The sequence below is a fragment of the Gobius niger genome (assembly GCF_951799975.1).
Source record: "Gobius niger genome assembly, chromosome: 21".
NCBI lineage: Eukaryota > Metazoa > Chordata > Actinopteri > Gobiiformes > Gobiidae > Gobius > Gobius niger.
In genome coordinates this window covers 9,826,941-9,848,482 of record NC_136872.1, presented here as the reverse complement: position 1 = coordinate 9,848,482, position 21,542 = coordinate 9,826,941, and positions in this window count along the sequence as shown.

Genomic DNA, 21,542 nt, shown 5'->3' with positions numbered 1-21,542 from the left:
CCGCCCACGCTCTCCCTTTTAAAGAGACTACATGCAAGTTGGTCATTTTTATACTCACTACTGCCACCTCAGGTCTTACTTGTAACTGCAGTTGCATGACGGCATTTCAGACCCAAAGTAACACCTTTTTCAGTGACAGTGCAGGATTTTAGAGGCAGTTGTGGTGAACAGGTCCGGGCTCATTCTACACATTAGGACATGGCTGGAACATGTAGGGGGAGGAAAATACTTAGTTTTACCTTTTTAAACTCTGTATAGTCCCTTTAAGGAACAGGCTTCATAGCAGGAGAATGAGCAGCTGAAGAGTCGCCTCAGCTCCTCCTTCTCTATGATATCGTCAACTGTTAACATAGTTGGCTGTTTTTAACTCCGTAATTGATTAAAATCATAGGGAATCACTATCATAATTGATTTTTTTTTCCCTCATAATGACTTCCTCCCCTGACCGCACGCTGCTGGTCCTTGGTCTGTGTGTCATAATAAACTCGTTTTGGATTGAACATTCGAAATTGAGGCCATAATCCACCATTTTGTTGGTCAAACTGAACAATGTCCATACTATTCACTATTGCCCAAAACAACACTGACGACGACATGATTCGAGCAGAGAACCCGACGCAGTGAAGTCAGCCTGTGGCCTGATCGTGTCAGCGTTATAGCAGTTCATCACGACAACTAGCTTTGCCGCCCAATAATGTTCACTTTTAGACCTGACACGGACTAAATCCTACTGCTCCGTGACTGACAGATATCCGTGATGCTGTTTACTGGCTAAAATCTGGCGTGGTTATGAATTTGAGAGGCTGCTAAAATCACACCAGAACGGAGATAGACGTGCCAAAACAGGCTTCATCCAAATGTAAACAGAATTCTAACACCGGTGCACATGCCCACTCTCACTACTCGTTCGGTTCTGGCTACGACACCTTTCGCTGACAGTTTTCTCTTCCACTTTTCATGCTTTTACGTCGAGATATTTCACACCAATTCACTCCTGACAACGCTTTGTTTATTTCAGAGTATATGGCACCGAAAAGGCACGTGTGGCCAAATGTTTTCTTTTGTGGAGCTGCTCTTAACTGTGTTGGTTAGGCCTCAAAGTGTCATGGTAGATTCCAACATGGCTGGTTTTATTTTAGTCAGTGTGAACAGGTTTTTCTGTAAAGAATATAGAATATATGTCACATGTGGCTCGTGGACTGCGGTGGAGGATAGAGGAGCGAAGTAAAACTCATTATACGGTCAGTAGATTATGGAGAACAGATGTTTCAGTAAACGTTGCGGAGGCGCTGTAACAATGGAGACATGTAAGAGGTGTTTTGAGATCTTTCCACCCTGGGACCGAGTTTAGAAAATGTTTGTTTACAGACCCTCAAAACGCCGTGTTCGTTAAGATGATACATTGTATTGTATTGTATTGATCAAATATTGTTTGCATGTACACCTGAGCTTGACTTTGTGTGGATAAACCAGCTTAAACCAGGGGTCTCAAACTCATTTGGACTGGGGGCCGCAACAGATGAAGCCTTTTTTATGAAGTCAATTTTATTTTTTATGTTTTGCTATAATGTATTTAAACATGAATTATCTGCATATTTTTAAGCTTCCAAAGGTTTCCAATCGGCCAATCATTTGCTCAGCTTCTGAACATTACAGACTTAGACAATTAGGGTTGTTGTAATTAATCTCATTTTGTTGTTCAGGTAAATTGGTTCAGGGCATCAGTGAATGATCTTCCAGGTCCAGTTTCTGTCTGTTGGCCTTAGGGCTAATCGATTATTGAAAAAATAATAATCACGATTATTTTAGTCATAATTGAAATCACGGTTATTCAAACGATTATTTGTTGCCTTTAAAAAAAATAAAAAGTCTTTATTTTATTTATATATTTATTAATTAAAAAAAACTGCTGAATATTTTCTGAACAGTCATAAAAGTACAAATGATTTCAAGTATGCCTCGATTAAGGGGAGGTCTCTGTTTCACACCTGCCCCCTGCTGGCCAGCCCTCACACCTGCACAAGTAAACTGAGCAGCGCGGCCTAATGACATCATCACACAGCGCCGTTTGTTTTTATGTCAGGCAAAAGCATGAGCCATGGCAGGTGAAATGTGTTTTTTTTTCTTTCGATTATGCTAATTGTGTAATACTTTAGTGCAATAATCGAAACACAGCCCCAGTTGGCCTATTTAGGAAGAAATGCTAAATGTACTACAAATGTCATTTTAATTTAGTGTAAAAAAGCCCGACCAGGGACTGTAGCTGATAATGAGCACAAGCAAAAAGCATCAGCTACAAACTTTTTTTGTACTGTGTCCATTTTCAATGACCCTGTCATATAAATAAATACATCAATGAATGTGTCGACTTGGACACTCTCCAAGTGCCATTTTCCAGACTCTGGTGTGTCTGAGATCAGCTCAGTGAGATTCACCTCATGTAAATAATGTGGAGTCATTGGCCTCATGCCTTTTTGTGACCTACAGTTAGAGAATGGATGGGGCTTATATTTTTTTACTGTCAATATTGCTGTAAAGTAACATGTGCAATAACCCCTTTGCTAAACTACGTGCAATAATCTCTGTATCAGCGCCACTTTATTCCCTGTACCAGCATCACTTATTGACAACCTGCACTAGGACTGTAAACTTTGCACCTCGATATTCTACTTTATAATCTGTTCTACTTTTCATCCTATTTTTATTTATTCTTATTTCCTTACTGGTATAATTCCGCCCCTTAAGATTTTTGCTTTTACTTATTGTACATCTTTTTTCAACTATTTAACTGTTTGCACATTTCCTGTCTGTTTTGCACAGCCTGAGTGATCTTATTGAATTCTGAATGCAACAAGTGAATTTCTCCGTTGTGAGATCAATAAAGGATTATCTTATCTTATTGTAATTATTTGCAGTATTCTTATACTTTTCCCTATTCTCTATTTTTAATTCAACTATGGATCATGTGTTCGCACATGTGCCCTTATAAAGATTACATTAATTGACATTGACATTAATGTGGCTCTGAGAGAGAGATGGAGAGAAAAGGCTCCTCACTTTACTGATGTGTTACTGTGTTACTGATGTGTAAATATGGCAAAGGTGCTTTTTGTCAGGCTGCAGAGCTGTCACTTTTCCAGCACATGTTTAGCTGAACATCTAAAGTTTCTCTCTCGCGTTCTGAAAGTCTCCACCTGTTTCAGAAGTTCCTCCCTCTCAGTCCGCTGCTTTTAGTCCGTTTGTTGAAAAAAGTTGATGTCCGCATGTCTGAGATGCCTGTCTTAAAGGAACAGGCCACCGTTTTTCCATACTGACATGTTCTTACCTGAGCTTAGACGAGTTGATGCGTACCTGTCTGGTCTTTGTGCGTGCGCTCAGTCACGCAAAACAACCAAAGATGTTGTTAGCATTTGGCCTCTCCCAATGTATTCCTATAGCTCCAAACAGGGGGTGACGTTGGAAGCGACCACGCTCTTCCACGGACACGCACAAAGACCAGACAGGTACGCATCAACTCGTCTGAGCTCAGGTAAGAACATATCTCAGTATGGAAAAACGGTGGCCTGTTCCTTTAAACGAAATATCCAGTAGTTTCACTCTGCACAGCTTTTTCATTAAAGAGAGGGAAAAAATAAAACACATGGCTCAGCTTGTATGGCTGTAGTGAAGCTGTGGCAAAGACGAAATGACCTCGGGAGATGCTTTTTGGGAGCTGCCATTGAATAATAGAATAGCCTCTAGGGAAGATTAACAGATGACTCAAAGATGATCGAAACACCACTCCAGGTATGTTTCTGATGAGAGAACCACATCATAACCTGGTAAAAAAAAAAGCTCTAAAAAGTCAGTTTCACATATTACCAAAGGTGAGCCAGCAGCTACGAATCCACTGTCACGGAAAAAAAAAGTTGATCTTGGACTCGAGCCTTTTTGTTTTGAACGCAGCTGTGGAGCTTATTACCGCGCCACTTCGGGTACACGCAAACTGCTGGACAAATCTGAATGAGCGCCGGATTTCTCAGTGACACTTTTCAAAAAGATAAATCTCCGGGACTGGAAGCTGTCAAAGTCGACACGAAAATGTGATAATGAGACGTTTTGGCAGAGCCTTCTTCTTCTTCTTCAGCGCGCGATTCTCTCGCTAACACATCAACATATGCAAACTTGAGAAGGTAAAAAGGCCAGCTACGAAATCTGCTGGTAAAAAAAAAAGAAAAAAAGTGGCACGCAAACACTTGACTAATTCCTCCGCCTGAACCAATCTCTTATCAGTAACTGTGAGGATGCAACTGACAAACAAAGATAGCGTGTTGTTGACTATTTTTGACAGAGCGACTCCCTGGCTTTCTGCAGGTAGAATCTGTTGTACTTGGAAAAGGCAAAGTCTCCGGGACGCGTTACCTTTCCAAGACGCTTCACCAAAGCCCCACAGCTGAGAGTGGGAGATATCTCCACGCTACCGTGCTCCACTATTGCAGATACTGTACACTTAGGCTAATGTACAAGAGAGTACACACATGTGAAGAGAAAACGCATTACAAACTGAAGACAAAATAGCCCAGGGTACGGAAATGGCAAATATTGTCAACACATACAACTATTACAGCTATTGTCAAGAGGAAAAGGCGTAATCTTTCAACGGCGTTTTGTAATGTACTGTTGTAAGGTTGTCTGCCGGCCTTATCAGTGGCTGTGTATTAAAAGCAGGTCAAAATAGACAAGTGCCGCTATAAGAAGTCTCCCAAACCGGTCCACCGGGTTTTTCCATGCTTCTTTTCATAGCAATAGCTTTTCGATCCAACCCCCCCACCCCTAAAAAGTGGCCCATTGGAGCAGCGTTCGGAACTGGCGTTGCTGCGGTTGGTTAGGTCGAGGTTCCGCAACAATATGTCCCCAAAGACATTGACCATCCTGTTGTTCCATCAATGGATTTCTTCTTCTTCCAGGAATTCACTGGGCATTGTGAAAAAGTGGTTCAGGGAGCGAGAGACATCATTTTCTCACATGGATTGGACACCACAGAGTTCCGAACTTAACCCCATTGGGAATCTTTGGGATGTGCTGGAGAAGGCTTTGCGCAGTTGGTCACACTCTCCCATCATCAATACAAGATCTTGGGAAAAAATGAACCCAACACTGGATGGAATTTGTCTTTGGACATTGCAGAAGCTTATGTAATCAAAGCTAAAGGCGGTCCAACAAAATATTACTCTTTTGTTTGATCAGGCAGTGTATTTTCTGTTGGTCAAAGTTCTACGTTAAATAGCCTCGAACAATTCATTAAAAGGAGAAAGTCAACCCAAAATACTGAATTTAAATGAGCACTGGTCCTCATTCTAAGTGTATATTGTTGAAACAGTAGGCGCCGTCTGCTGGGGACGCCATATAAAAAGGTACAACCTACCTGCGTTCGACCTCTGACCCCTTGTTCATCTGACTCCGGCTTGTTGTGGAGGTGGCGTAGCCTCGGGCTCTCGTGAGCTGTAAAAACAAATTCCCGTAGTACAACGTAACCATCTAAATTGTTAGCCTAGTCTGAGCCCTGTATGGGTCTGGGGTTCGCTTCAGGCGCAGTGCGAGATGGCGGTGCTGTAAGTGGGAGGTGCCGTTCCCCACGGGCCAGTACGCGAAGCATGACGTCCCCACGTGAATGATGGATCCAAAAGCGGTATGTGCTCTGCACGTGTGCCAAGTAAACCAGCGTAGGATTAGACGCTAACTTTCTGATGTATGTTTAGAAAACGAATTGAACCACCGAGAACCTGCGGAAACCACAACAACCGTTACTGCTTTGTTTACACTGATGATGAGTGTCTGTGAAAATGTGAACCTGTGGAACAATAGAGAAACGTGATAATCGGTGTTGCCCATGAATGGACATTTGCCAACCTTTTTGTTTGACCTTGTCAAGACATGAACTGAACTGAAAGTGAAAAGACTGAAAAATTGTAACTTAACTTGTTATTCTGGAAAGAAATCTCAGGCCCCTTCCGAAACGAGCAGATTAGTAAGAGGTCTTACGCCAAACCGGATGTGCGTCAGTGTCCGCCATGACAAGATGCTTCCGAATTGGTCTGTCAGTTAGGGAGTAGTTAGGAAAAGGAGCCTCAACTATCATAGCCACTTTAGCATAGGGACCTCTGGTGCTAACTAACTAGTGATTAGGAGCTCTGTGCCATCCCATAAGCCACTGCGCCGCCAATCCCCCCACCCCCCTCGGCCCCACCCTAGAGTGATTCATGCACAACCACTGTTGATTGACAGGCACACATCTAATAAAAAAAAAAAAAACGAGATTCTGCACAAGCCAAACTTTATAAAAGTGACAAAATGCATGTTGTCGTCACCACAGCTCAGTCACATGTCATTGTTAAAGAGCCGCCTCAGGAAGCGGCTTAAATGAAGGCAGTTTGTGCTTTTGCTTTCATTTAGTAGAAACTTACACATGGGTCGTTTGCCACAGTAGCTTTATGAAACAGCTGTTGAGATAAAATAACGCTAAAGGGAAATGTATGGCTCACTTAGATTTTTTTTCTCCTTAAATGTCTTTGGACACTATGTTGTGGTTGGTCACTATACAATAGGGGGCGACATGCACTTTTGTTTGGCCTGCACTCCACCAATAACTTTAAAGAAGAAGAAAAACAGCTGTTGGTGATGTCACTTCCCTTTCCCCTGGGTAAGGACGGACGGATTGTTCAAAATGGTTCACTAACTGCATAGAGATCTAACAGTCGTTCCCATGAAACGTTAAGGAGTTAGTTGCTAGTGTTAGTGCTGAGAGGCTACAATTTGATGGTTTCAGACTTAGCCTCAAACTACTGGAGCGACTTGCCTCTTTTCAATGAATGAACCTGTGGTCGTTCTGTTTCCTGTAACTGAGCTAAGCTTAAAAAACCTCCACCCGGTCACATTGTTATTCCATGTACAACTAAAAGCCCCACTTTGGGAACCTCTGCCCTACACAGCAACTGCAGACCCATTCCATCGCTTTCAATCCTCGTTGTGCTGGTTTTGGCTCATATAAAAGTTCCTGTGATAAAATTCCATTGATTTGGACACTTTGAGTAACAGACGCAGCGGGGGACTGAAACTTCTTGTACCTTCTGCACTTTAATACACGGTTCCGAAGAAGGAGCCGCGGTGATCACGGTGCGATGGCTGAACGTATTCCACGCAAGTGCGACTGACTGAATCACAGAGCGACATTCATCTCCGTTAAAACGCCACGCTTCACCGGGGACGCTTAGACAAAGCAACAGCACTAACAGATGTTGTTTTAGCAGGACAGCGGCAGTCAGGGTGCAGAGCGAGAGAGAAATGATGCGCACGCCGTCATACGGACAAGTGCTCGGGTGCGGCGGATTTTGCTGAGACGGTAAAGCTGCAAACGGTGAGTAATTGAACCCATCCCAGACAGGAAGCTCTTCCGCGGGAGACGGATTGCGGCTCGGTAAAAAGGGATGTGAAGGGAAACTAATGAGTCAGTATTTCAGTTATTGTTCGCAGTCGAAGAATAGCATCTACAAAGAGTCTGAGCTCGGGCCGTCACGTCACCTCACGCTGACATGCTGATGAAGAGGGATTGGAAAAATGTAAGATGCATGTGTGGAAGGTCTTTGGACATACAGCAGACACAGCAGTAGCCATCGTGTGCGCTCCTTTATTTTTCCCCCGCCACTTTCAAGTTTGCGTCCGTTTCCTCAGAGTTTTTTACCCGTCCCTTTGTCTCACAGAACACTCTCTTATTCATCACAGTCAGAGAGCTCTTCAAGTCTTTCATTCGCACAGAAGGAGTTTGTGAAGCTACAATTAAAGGCCTCGCTTCACTTTTTAGCTCGCCCCGAACAAGAAGGTTCTTCACGTTACCAGGCAAAAACTGAATAAGCAGGTAACGATACAAGCCTTAGATGAGCGCTGGGAAGGGAGGGTTTCACACAGAATCATACTTTATAGAGCTTTCTACCGTCTTATTGGACAAATATTATGGACTCCCTTGTCAAAAATATATACTGATTCGTGTTTTGCATCATTCATATGTTAAAATTTGCAACAGCTGTTCAAAGTGCTGTTGTGAGGTTTGCTTTGATGGGGAGAGATGGTCTGAAATAGAAGTGGGAACCTCTGGGTACCTCACGGTTCGATAAGATACACAATACATGGTTCACGATAATGATATTCTCACGATATGCCGATACTGCGATAATTCATCTATTGCGCAAAAATATCCCACACGATACATCACATTTTATAAAGAAACATGAGATTTTTTACCTTTTTTGCAACATACAACATATGATCCAGGATTTACATTTGCATTTGCGTTTCCATGTGCATTGTACCCCCCTGTTTTTTGTTTGTTTAGTTTATTTATATCACTGTCCAGTTACATTAAAGAGATGGCTGCACCAAATTTAGCACTATGCTAATTTCCATCTGTAGTCCTACATAATTAAAATTACATAACAGAGTTTAAATTACATAACAAAAGGCAATTTACATGTAAAGATTACATAAAAAAGACAGTTAATACAATATATAAAGGCAGTTTACAAATAAAGTGCAATAAACAAATACGAGTGCAACATATTTTTTCCCCAAAGTCCTTATAACACATAAAACACAATACAGTGTAATAGGCATCAAATGGTGCCTGTGAGGGCATTATCTGATGGCCAAATAATCGTCATTTACACTTAAAGGGACTATACGGAGTTTAAAAATGTTAAAATGAAGTATTTTCCTCCCCCTACATGTTCCAACAATGTCCTAATGTGTAAATGAGCTCAGACCTGTTCACCACAAATGCCTCTAAAATCCTGCACTGTCACTAAAAACGGTGTTACTTCGGGTCCGAATTACCGTCATGCACGAGCTTAATATAGAAGGTGCAGCTACACGTATGACCTGAGGTGGCAGTAGTGAGTATAAAATGGCTAACTTGCATCTAGCCCCTTTAAGTAAACAAGAAACCACAGTCCTGTTTCCAAAAGGAATGAATCAACCGCAAACTAATCTTATTCGTAATTGTAAAAACACTGTCATTAAAAGTCATATATTTGTGTGACAGTGTTTGGCCCAAGTGCTTAAAATATTGTTGCGCTGCTCTTTACTGTTCTGAGTGTTCTGACTGAATTCTTGACATTTATTGGCCGCTATTGACTGAAAGCAGTGGAGCCCCGATACCTCATTAATATGCAAGACGTTGGTCATGAATAGGAATGATGTCATCAAAAGTATCGATATCTGAAAAAAAAGTATCGTATCGTCCTGCTAAATATCGCGATACATTGCCAAATCGATATATTGTCACGCCTCTAGTCTGAAGAAAGCTCGAGCATTTTCTCTCTCTCTGGAAAGATAGTGAATAATTTGTGTTTAGAATGTACTAAAAAACAGCAAAAGCATAATACCCATGTTGACTCTAGTATTATTTAGTGAAATTCTCATAGCAATATAACTATATGAGACCAGACAGCTATAAAACCACATGCCTATTCAGTCAATTCTTCCATACAAGCAGACGCAGTCTCTAAGCATGGTGCAAAATAGATTCTGACAAATTACCAGACCAAGTAGATTTTCCCAGCTCCTGACAGCATCACGACTCAACACTCACCACTTTCGATCCCCTGCAGCAGCGAAAATTGGCACATGGCGCAAGAAAGAGAAGGAAGGGGGAAAAAAAAAAAAAAAATCCAATGTTCAAAATGAAGAGATAAATCAAAGCGCGTAACCGCTCTAATAATGGAAGGTGCTTAGACGTCACCGGGCTGAGAGCGGGAGCCATTAAAGCCCTGATAACTTCACATGACAGATGAAACGGGGGGTGAAATGCAGGCGCCGCCCCCGTGATGCAACCCTCCGCGCTCCCGCAAAACAGCTGCTCTCGGGAGCCTCTTGACCCCCTTTTTCTCTTAAAACCACCACTGTTATGATGCCTGTTGAAGCAAACCTACAATCTGCCACCAACAGGTCAAGGACAGCGCTGAGATCCAATCATGTGAGTCGCAGACAAAATTACAGCAATAACGGAGGGCAGGAGGGGGCAGGTTTACTGCGCGACGCTCCGCGGGCATCGGAGGGTTTGTCGCGGGGAAAAAAACTTGACGCCGCTGCATGGAATTATAAGACATCTGCAAAATTAGGTTTGAAGTATTGTTAGGTCGAAACTTTTGGGGAAAAGTTTGAGCTTGAGTCAGTGCACTTGGATTGATTAGCAAATGCCATGAAACAAAAATCCTTCCTTGCCATACTTTAACATAGGGCCTGCACTACAAAAAGTGAATATCAAGCATTGGCTTAAATGACTTGAATTGAGGAAATGTATCTTGTTTTGAGCGGTTTTCACTCATTTAGACACTTTTCCTGATCGGACCAAGTTTACTTTGCTTGTTTGAGGACATTTCAGACCAGTTCTAAGGTAAATCTCACTTGAAATAAGAAAGTAAAATTGCCAATGAGGTAAGACCAATTTTCTTACCCCATTGGCAAAGAAAATTACCTGAAATAAGAACGAAATGTATTGAAACGAGTCAGAAACGTCTCAGAACAAGTGAAATAATCTCGGACAAATGCCCAAGAACTTCTTAACTAGTCAAAACAACTAAAATTTGGATTATTATGCTCAAATTGAGATGTTTATACTGATCTAGTTAATTACTTTTTGCAGTGTGGCTTCAACATTCATGTCTGTAGGGATACAACGCTCAATTCAAACAGGTCGGAGAGGCCGTTGGCGAACAGAAGTGCACAGTTGAAGAAACTGGCACAGATAGCTAGAGCCATTTCTATGATTCCTTTGGTCCTGTCCACTTTGGTCATTTTCATTGAAGTGCTATCATCTGTATTGCGTGGATTGTATTGCATCAGAGAGAGAGAGAGAGAGAGAGCACGAAACTGTCTTCCATATTGTTAAAGCCTATAATCCACCACCCATTCGTACCCATTCTGAGTGTTTGATGAAAGTGTGTGATATAGTTTATATAACTTTTTCAACACCGTAAAACCAAGAGTGTGAGAAGAAAGTTTGCCTTTGTGTGGCCAGCCTTTCTAGTCCAAATGACTGAATAAACCTAACTTGTGTTATTCCGTCGTAGAATTTGACAACTGAAAACTCCTTCCGGTTCCTCACACCATCACCAGGTCAACGTTTTGAACCACCAATCTCATCAAACCCCCCCCAAAAAAAGAGTCTGGAGAGTGCCCGCACCCGCCAACCTTACCTCGCCCGCCTCTCGCTAGGAATTCTGGAACAAGGCCGTATTCATTCAACATTCAAAACTTGAGTCAAACTTTCGAGGCAGGGGCAAATTAGCCATTCCAAACGTACGCAGAGGTCAGCGCTGGTCGGGCAGGGGCGGTCAGTCTATAGCATGATTCATGAGTATCATTTGTGAGTGAAAAATTAATAGAAGGTGCCTGATAAATCACCTTGCGGGGCCGTCGTTTGACAAAATCTCTGAACTGCCATAATTCGGTGTGCCCTTTGGACGGATCCACGCAGGAAAGTGAGGCCAACTTCCGAGACAGTGCTTATTCACTTATTATTTACTAGTACTTGCTCTTTATCCTTTTTATTGTTAAGAAATGGATGGAAATAAGAGTTTATAGGCTTTATTTCAATGCAGAAGTCAATGTCAGAAAATGTGGACTACCTTGTCTCTCTTGTCTGGTCTTATTACGCCTGATTGACTTGAAGTACAACCATTTCTCACTCATTCCACGTGTCACAGTTGTCACTATACCTCAGCCCCAGAAAGCTTCGTAAAAAGGTGTGTTGAAGCCACTTTCCCCTCTCTGCTGACACAGCGAAAGGGAGAAAACAGAACCACGGGTTTTCCCAATGACAAAGATGCGCTAGAGGCTTTTTGTGCCAAATGCTACAAATCAGGAGTGTGGGGAAATACTTCTATTGTAGGAGTAGACAAATTGTGTTCCACGCGGCGGCCTGTGGATTACAGAATCCCAACACCTGCGATTGTGTTATCTCTGCAAGAAAAAAAAAAATCAGACACACATGGGTGGAACTTTCAGGAAAGATTGTACTTCAGGGACACCTCAACTGTATTGCAATCTTTTCAACGCCCGAGGAGTTCCAAACACCGGAAGATTAGTGGCATCAAGGTTCCCCTTTCGTTTCCAGGTCCATGGGGTCTTTCTGTGTAGGCTTTGCAAGTTCCACAGTTTCCCCTTCGAAAACATGCACCATGGTCGCCCATTGCTCATGACACGTTGAAGCTAACGGTTGGGTCAAATGCAGAGGAGAACCTTTCCTTGAGGGGCCAAGAAATCCTACAAATCCTACAAACGAGAACACTTGGGTTAGCTTGTTCAACACAGCAAAGTTGTAAGCCAACCCTCGGCGGACGGAAGACGAATAAAGCGCGTATTTGGCGAAGTACTTAGATAGTAAACTCTAGGTTTTGTGTAACTGCGTAGGGAGAGCGCAGGAGACAATTGCCTGTTCTTGCACCTGCAGCCACTCCATATGAAGACGCCGCACATATTTATCCTCGCCGCGCCTTCTCGATCATCTCGAGGCTTCTGTTGCTAAAATAAGAATATGAGAATGTGCAGCTGGAGACAATAAACTGGTAGAAGAACCAATTAGGAGCAGGTGACGAGGCGGCGGTGCGGGGCCTTCAGCGCGCCATTGTGAGCACATTTCCGCGAGAGGTTTGACAGTTTCACGGAGGCAGCTATGGTTAAGACGCCGTGATAAAACAATGGGAGGAAGAGTTGACGTCGAGCAATTCTCCAACATACAGTGTCTTCTATTGACTTTTTGTTCCGTAGAAAAGCTCCAATTAAAGATATTCCATATTTGTAAAATAAAATGGGCCACAACCGAAACACATTTTGGATGCGGCCCTAAGGGAAAGCCTGTAATATTACAATGTAGAGTGAACGTTGCTGCTTCTCTAAGCTGTCGGGGTCAGGAAAGATAATGTTGATGCCTTGGCAGAGATCTGTATCTTGAAAACTACTATATCAACACACTATGTTTTCATACTCTCCTGTAGTTTTTATCCAGGGTCGCATCTATCTTTTTGAGGGCCCAAAGTTTCTCTCTGCCATATTTAGCTATTTTAATTTCAGAATACGCCTTGAAAATATCTCTGCTCAGATGAGGTAAAGATCCAACTTTGCGGGCCCTCTCATGGTTATTGCTAAAAGCCGCCCTGCATTATTCGCTCCATTAATTCAACATACTGTATTTAGATGTAGCACGCGTCTCTCCTCCCCCCCACGAGCCTAAGCCCCTCTCTGTAAGTGAAATAGTAATTGTATTCCTCTAATGTAATCCCATTAGAACCCTGTATCTCTTCGGCAAACTTCCTGAAGGCTATTACGCCAAATGTCAGCGAATGGTGTAATGGGCTTGTGGTGAGCCAGGCAGGGGGCTCGCCGCTGATCACCCCTGTCAGCGCGAAAACACATCTGTCAACAGCAGCGGGCTAACTCACCGGGGAGACCGGGGAAGGACACTCGTGAGCTTTAGCACGTGCTCAGCACTGTCCTAAACGTGGAGCCTCATAAGAGAAGGTTCTGTCTGACTGGGATAGTTTGCAGAATTGAGACTTTGAAAAATGTTAGCTACTAGTGAACATGCTAATCTGCACAAGAAAGAAAGTTTGACCGTGAACAGGATAAAATAAGTCAATAAGTCTGGAAATTAAAACAGATAACTAGTAGCCACTTGAATATTAAGATTACCAACTTCAGAGCATTCCAGCTAATTAAAGTCATATGTAAATGATACAGCTAATGCTAACTGTTAGCTAGTAAGATGACAACATGACATGACCGTCTCCCCACACCAGATATCATTATGTTGAAGGCTGTAACCAAAAGTAACATTCACTTCACTGAGGCGGTGGTTTTGTTTAAGTTTTATCTTTAGCTGCACTTCCCCACTGGGGGCCGCCATTGCTGCCTTCATCTCGCACCTGAACTCGGACCACTCGGTTCATCTCCGAGTTTACAAGTTGCAATTACCACTTCGACCCGGCGTTTCCTCTAGTCGGAGGTCGGAAATTAACCAGTTGCCAAATGAAACCAAACAAAGATCACCATTTGTCCTCTTTCAACCATTTCTTCATACTCAAGTAATCCGCTATGATTGATTTTGATGCAGACCATTTGCAGTCGAAACTCTTTATAACATCAATATAGAATTGGAGTTGGCGGGACTATATTGTTAAAGGGACTGTATGCAAGTTGGTCATTTTATACTCACTACTGCCACCTTAGGTCTTGTGCGTAACTTCAGTCTCTATATTAAGCTCGTGCATGACGGCACTTCGGACCCGAAGTCACAACCTTTTGAGTGACAGTGCATGATTTTAGAGGCAGTGGTGGTGAGTGGTCTGGGCTTAGTCTACACATTAGGACATGGCTGGAACATGTAGGGGGAGGAAAACACAATATTTTAGAATGTTTAAACTCCCTTTAAAGCAGTACGTAAGTAACTTGTTTACCTTAATAAATCCTTTCCGTAGTCCCTCTGGGGGTAATACAAGTGTTAATGGGATGATTGGGGGGTCTTTCATCTCCCCCTGGTGTCTCTGGCCAGAAAACCACAATTGCAACTTTGCCTGCATCGGGTGTGAGGCCCCATACACACTAATGGAATCATGAAGAAGAAGCTAACAGGCCAACGGGCAAAGCTAACTGCGGGCTAGCACCACTTAAACAGTTTTTAGAGGCCAAGTTTGAGTGAAAAAAATGATCTTCATTGTGAAATTTCATATACAAAATCCCTCTGTCCCTTTGTCTTTTCTGTCAGTGTAGTATTTACTCTCACGGACAATTAATGAGTAAAAAATGCAACATGCTACAACACCTGCAGTGCCGCTAATGGCCTCCAGGGGCATGAGTTACTTTGCTTATAATTTAAAGCAATACTATCACATACTTTCACAAGTTTATGCATAACTCTTGCGCTGATAGAAGGCCTGATCAAGGCTTCCTCAAAAGACTGAACCTAGATGCCTAAAGTGATGTTCTTCTTCAAACATATACTGCAGTGCCTCTTAGGAAATCATTCACAGAATTAATGGGTGATTTTAGACCAATAGACTTGTTCACAACAGTGCTTGCATACCTATGTACTGAGGTTCAACACCTGAATCTGTATAATCCCCCTCCTAACTTTCAGAGAATTCTTTTGACCATGTTCTCCTTTTCAAAATAAACTTGTAATTTAATTTGCTTGGGAAGATCGGAGCCCGGCGCAAGACTTCAAACACACAAACAATCCCACCACATTTCTCCGAGCAATCTTCAGGAGTTTACTGTTTGGGCGGCTTTGCAACGGTGGATGAAAATGGTCGCAGCTCCAAACACGAGGCACCAAACCATCTTCTAACTTCTGAGGTATCCCAAAAAAAAAAATGTTGTTGGTGCCTTTTGGAAATGTTTGGTCAAACGTAGGAGTCCATATCTGGAAGCAAATCAGACCGACGACACACGGAAATGCCAGATCCGCGTGACTGTCTCTGTTCCCCTTCTGAAGCCTCGCCTCTTCCTCCGCACATCTTCATGGCGTAAACGCGAAGCGCTGATGAGATGCCAGTGAACTGTGAAACTATGCATTGAGCTCAGCGGGTGTCTGCATGTGTCTATCTCCCGCTTCCTGCGACGCTTTCAGCTTCCCAAATTGAGTTAGCGTTTTGAAAAAAAAAAAAAGTTGTGGGCCACTGTGAAAGCAAAGATGGGGGGGTGTAAAAAAAAAAAAAAAAAAAAAACGTCCAGCAGCGGGAGGCCTCTGCACGAGCAAACGCCTGTCACTGTTCATGAGTGTCCAATTTGGGCGAAGAAGCCACACGGAGGGAAGACGGGGGAGAAGAAGAAGAAGAAGGGGGAAAAAAACAGCCAACGGTGCAATTTTAAATGACTAACTTTGTAAAGCTCTCTTTGTCTTTCACAGATGAGGCGGCACTTGGTGTTTATCTACAGAGAGACGGAATTAACCTGAAGTTTTCTTTGTTTTATTTTCATGCACACTGTGTAATTCGGAGGTGGCGGCGGAAGGAAAATGTTTGCATATTTTCAACAAAAGGCAGAAAGTAATTTCACAGACTGAATCAGTTCACTGTCACTGTGGGACCTCCTCTGTTTATTTTCACTTAATGCATATCTATTAGATAAACCTCGATCAACAAAAGCCATTTGTGGTTGCTGATACACTTCCTAAATTGCAATAAATACAAAAGGAAAGACTGAATGTGTATTGCTTTGGTGCAGTGGTTCCCTCGGAGGTATACTGCAAGGAGGGCCCCCGTGTAAAGGAAAGTCCGTATAGGATTGCGTTTTTCAGAGAGAGTGAGGGGGTAATTCTCCAACGATGTCAGCACCTCGCCATGACCCCCATTTTCTGTTTTGTTCTTTTGGAGCTCGGTTCAGCCACAACTTTAACCAACGCATAATTTTATTGTGGCCTTGAGCCGGAAACTTTTTACTGCTTTGCCGGTGTGAATATAGTGTTTCTGGAAAGGCCGTTGGTGGAGACTGGCAGCCACATTCTAGCACTCCGGGTAAATAGAACAAAAGAATCCTGTGGGGAAATGCATCTACCATTTACCTTTTTCATGTTCCACGAAAGAAGTAAACAAAAATACTAAAGTAAGAATTAGATCTAAAAACAATTGTGGGGCCTGAACATTTTCTGTGGTTGACAATTATTGACACCCTTTCCCTCGCTTCATTGTATTGCCTCACAAACTTGCAACACCAAGGGGTCACATGCTCTGATATTTCTAAGTATTCTATCTTTCTAAGTTGCAAAGCAAAAATGTGTCGAAAACACGAGGAAAAGGGTCAGTTTTGATGGGTTTTGTTGGTCTTCGCTTTCAAATGACAATGGCCTAAAGACCTTTTAGTTTTGGGCAAAACCGAACTGAAGAAAGTGCACTTGGTTATGACGGGGGTTCAATGGTTAAAAGCCGATAAAACACTTTCAGTTGTCATATGCACGGGTGAAAAGAACTGTTTTCAGCCTGGATTTGAACTTTGTCAGAGTTGAGGCCTGTCTCACATCCTCATGAAGACTGTTCCAGATTTTAGCTGCATGAAACTGAAACGCAGCCTCACCGTGTTTAGTTCTGACTCTGGGAACCACCAGGAGACCCCTCCCTGAAGGGTCTCTAAGCTTGCGATGGTGCATATATTGCTCTAGTACTTTGGTGCAGAGCTGTTTTAAAGTCTATTCTCTGAACGACAGGAAGCCAGTGCAGAGACCGGAGCACTGGACTAATATGGTCGTATTTCCTGCTTCTGGATGTTCTGCAGCTAACAATAGTCTAACATGCTTGAGACAAACGCATGGATAAGTCTCTCAAAGTCTGGTTTGGAAACTATTCCTCTGATCTTTTTGCTGTTGATGTTATTGCTTGGATGTCGCTGTTTGAGTTCAGGTCTGATTCAATGATTGCTCCTAGATTTCTTACCTGATTTTTCAGTTTTCTCGAGCGTGCATTCGCTTTGGCATTGTTTCCACGAGCTTCTGCAATGGCAGAAGTTCTAGTGTTGCGTTCATGTTTCATTAACTCATTGACTGCCAGCCATTTTCAAATCAGAGAGCTCCCCACTCCCAGATGTTTTTCAGGATTTTGACTGTTTTTTCAAGACCCACAGTAAATATAGGTCTAGGTCTATGTCACCACACGAAACCAACCAAAAGAAAGATTAGACTCTCTTCTTTCATCTAAAAAAAAAGTTTGTTTGTACGTCTTTCCGTTCTTTAGTAATCGTCCGTAGAAAATGGGTGAAATCACCCAAAATGATGGTTTCTAACCAAAAAGCGGAAAAAACTAGCTTTTTGTAATCAAGCAAAACACTGACTGTGATTGCATCTAAAGAGCAATGCTGCCACCTAGTGTCTCAATAAAAGAACTACAACTAAGATTTTAATACCAGACATGCTCAAGGCTTTGTTTCAGCCATTCCCATTGAAAAACCTTGATTGACGTCTATAGACGTCATTGGCAGTCAGTGAGTTAAGATCAGGTATTGATGATTCTGTAGAGTGTCCATCTACAGAAAGCCTTCTCCAGCACATCCCAAAGATTCTCAATGGGAGTCAGACCTGGACTTGGAAGAAGAAATCCATTGAGGGAATAACCTGGTCATTCGGGATGTGAAGGTGGTCAGCTGATCACATCCTTGACCAACTGCAGCAACACCAGATCAAAACAGTTTCTGAAATCCAGGTGGGGACCTTTTGTTGGTCAGGCAGTAATTTCTTGTAATATCTCAAGGTACCAATATTCCGTGAGGCCCCGTATGTCAGAGCCATTTGTTTCTTCAAGATTTGCAACGAGTGAGGATTCCTTACTGGTTTCTGACATCTCGACATGGCACAAATCGTCTTCAAGGCCCAGAAAAAGTTGCATCCTGTCTATAAATAGATAACGTGACACGGGCTGGAGCCGTTCCCCGCCTGTCAAGCCCCGCGACGCCTAATTGTTTTGTTGGCCAAAGTCGATGCCAAGGTTACTCCGCAGACTGCTGTTTAGCTGTTTTGTCCGCCACAATCTATCATCCCCGGACTGAAGCGTGTTTGTATAATGACTGTGGAGGTAAAGTTGTGGCTCTCAGCAGGAGAACTCTTGTCCACGATGAACATTTAATTAGCTTTTCTGCCTCATTTGTCTCATCTCCCCGTCGTCAGCTACTTTGAGACGCCCCGGCTCCGAGGAGGATTCAGCTGCTAAATCCACTTCATACTGTCTGCATATGCATCTTTCGCTTTATGCTCAGTGATGTTCAATTAGTGATGAAACTGAAAGTAGTGCAGTTTTCTCTCCAGCACACTCGGTGCAATTTATCATATACAGTACTCATGGTATACTATGGAAAAACCCTTTTTAAACTGACGCCACAAATCATATTTTTTTAAGCTGTTGTCCTTTTAGAAGTTGCCAAATCAAAATATCTGGGGATTTTTTGAAATGCAGCGGGTCAATTAGAGTTCAACAGTCCAGGCTCCGTCCGGTGGCGGAAGTAAAGTTCCCATTTATGTTCTCCATAGATTCACATATCACATTTGGGGCCCTAATACTGTAACATAGGAAATTTCAGATTTACATATGTAGGTGCTCATCAAATAATTAGAATATCATGAAAAAGTTATTCAACTTAAACTGTGAAACTAATATATGATAGACTCATTGGTAACACTTTATTTTACACTACCCTTGATACATTGTACCTAACTAAATTTAGTACAATGTAATGGGCTTTGTAACAATGTGTAATAAGTTGTACCTATGGGTTAGATACACAATGGAATAATATGCATTTGCAGTTTGTAGGTACATAATGTAATAAGACATAACCCTAAGGGTCTCATGTCCTATCACATTATGTACTTACAAAGTACTAATACAAGTTATTCCATTGTGTACATACTAAATAGGTAAAAGTTATAACAGCTTGTTACAGAGCACATTACATTGTACTACTTTTAGTTTGGGACAATGTATCAAGATAGTGTAAAATAAAGTGATACCGACTCATTACATGCAAAGTGAGATATGTAGCCTGTACTTTACTTAAATACTTTGAAAATTAACTGTAAGCCATAATCATCAAAATTATAACAAAGGCTTGACACATGTCACTTTGCATGAGATGAGTCTGTATCATATATTAGTTTCACATTTTAAGTTGAATGACAGAAATAAATGAACTTTCTCAACAATATGATGAGCACCTGTAGTATATGTTACAGTCCGATGTTCCATATTCACAAATAGCTATATGCAATTTTCCCGCTTACACTTACTATTGTCTTGATAAATGATAAATGACGTTAAATGCACAACAGAGGCTAATCAGCTATTAGCTACTCACCAAGGTGTGGATTTTATACGAGAAAGAACATGGCAAATACTTGAAATTATGCATTTCTTAGTATTGGAATAATCAATAAAAAAATTGTGTGCGTATGTGTGTTTATTTCGTCCACAATTTACCACATATCATTCTCTTAATCCCTTCATTTGAGTTATTTTGTTTTTTCACAAAGGCTAAGGAGATACTGAGATAGGATTATTCTTTTCCGAGACCAGGGGAGGGCCTGGACTATCATAGTCACAGAAAAACAAGGAAAGTCCCAATGTTTCGCAATCCCCAACCAGGGATTTCCATCCAGTAGAATTTTACACATACTTGATGAGATTTTTTTTTTTTTTCTTTACTGTTTTTAAGTGTGCCAAGTGGGGGAATCAGGAGAGATAAGCCGTGTGCAATGTTTCCAGCCGCGACTATTCACGTCCTTCTCATCTGGCCAAACACCATCGGACGGAGCTCTCAGCATGTTGCACTGTTAGTCCCCCTCTGTCTCTCTCTCCCCCCCCCCATCTCCACATCACTGACAGCAGCGCTTGGTGGGGGCTCGCAAAACAAAGATCCGGTTCGCCGCCTCCCCATCCGGATTTTCCGCAGATTTTGGCGGAAGATTAGGAGGCGCTTTTATTCATACACAGAAACAATCGCTTTTTTTTTCACCCCCGCCCCCTCTTCCCTAAACCCCCCCCCCTCCTCACTATACGACAGCCCGAGCGCAGGGGTTGCAGCCATCGGCGCGGCAAACGCCATCTGTACCTACACCGAGACCAGAGGTGCGCCGTGTACCGGAGACGTAGACAGAGACAAAAAAAAGCAAAAGGATCAAAAATAATGAATCCGTTTGTGCGAAAATCTCAGTTCGCGGAGCCCGTGAGGCGACGTCTGTACTTTTATGTCGCACCTGCTTCCTTTGATCAGAAAACGCTGTCACACCGAAATTGAGAATCTCGGAAGGAGAGCCGCTCGGTACATTAAGCTTATTTGTCGGCACAACGGCGGAATAAATACGCGTCGGTGCCATTTCAAAGTTTCCTGAAATTTGAACCGCAATTGTGGGACAGGAGAAATGCTGTCACCTGCTTGCTTTCTTTATATTTTGTTGCTATTTGTTGCATAATGTTAAAGAATAATGTTTCAGTCTCACAGTAAATCATGTAGATGAGATCTCGTCTGTTGACTTTTTGAGACGATGCCCAAAAGTGCTCCGGTGTGGGATGCGATGAGTGTATTTTTGGATGTTAAGGCGGTGGGCGGGACGCGAAGAACAGGATAGAACATAAGAAGCAGTATTTCAGCTATAGGCAAGTGCAGCAGTACCGCTTGGGTGAAAGGAAGCGAGATGTTTTGATATTTCTTAAGCGTGAGGTCAGCGTGTCCAAATCAAGTGGTTTTACTGAGAACAACCGTATTCTTGTATTCTTAATTTATACACGGTTTCAAAAACATCTAATTTCCCCCTTGAAATCAGACAAATTACCAACTTATTTTTAAAAAGTTCCTTTAAATGGCAAAATAATCTGAATTAAGGAAAATGTACCTGTTCCACTGGCAATAAGAGGTTTTATCTGAATTAAAACCAGACCAAATCTACTCAAACTTTAGATTTCATCTCTTAATTCAAGTAAATTTATGCAGTTCTTCCTTAAAATTATTATTATATATATATATATATATATATATATATA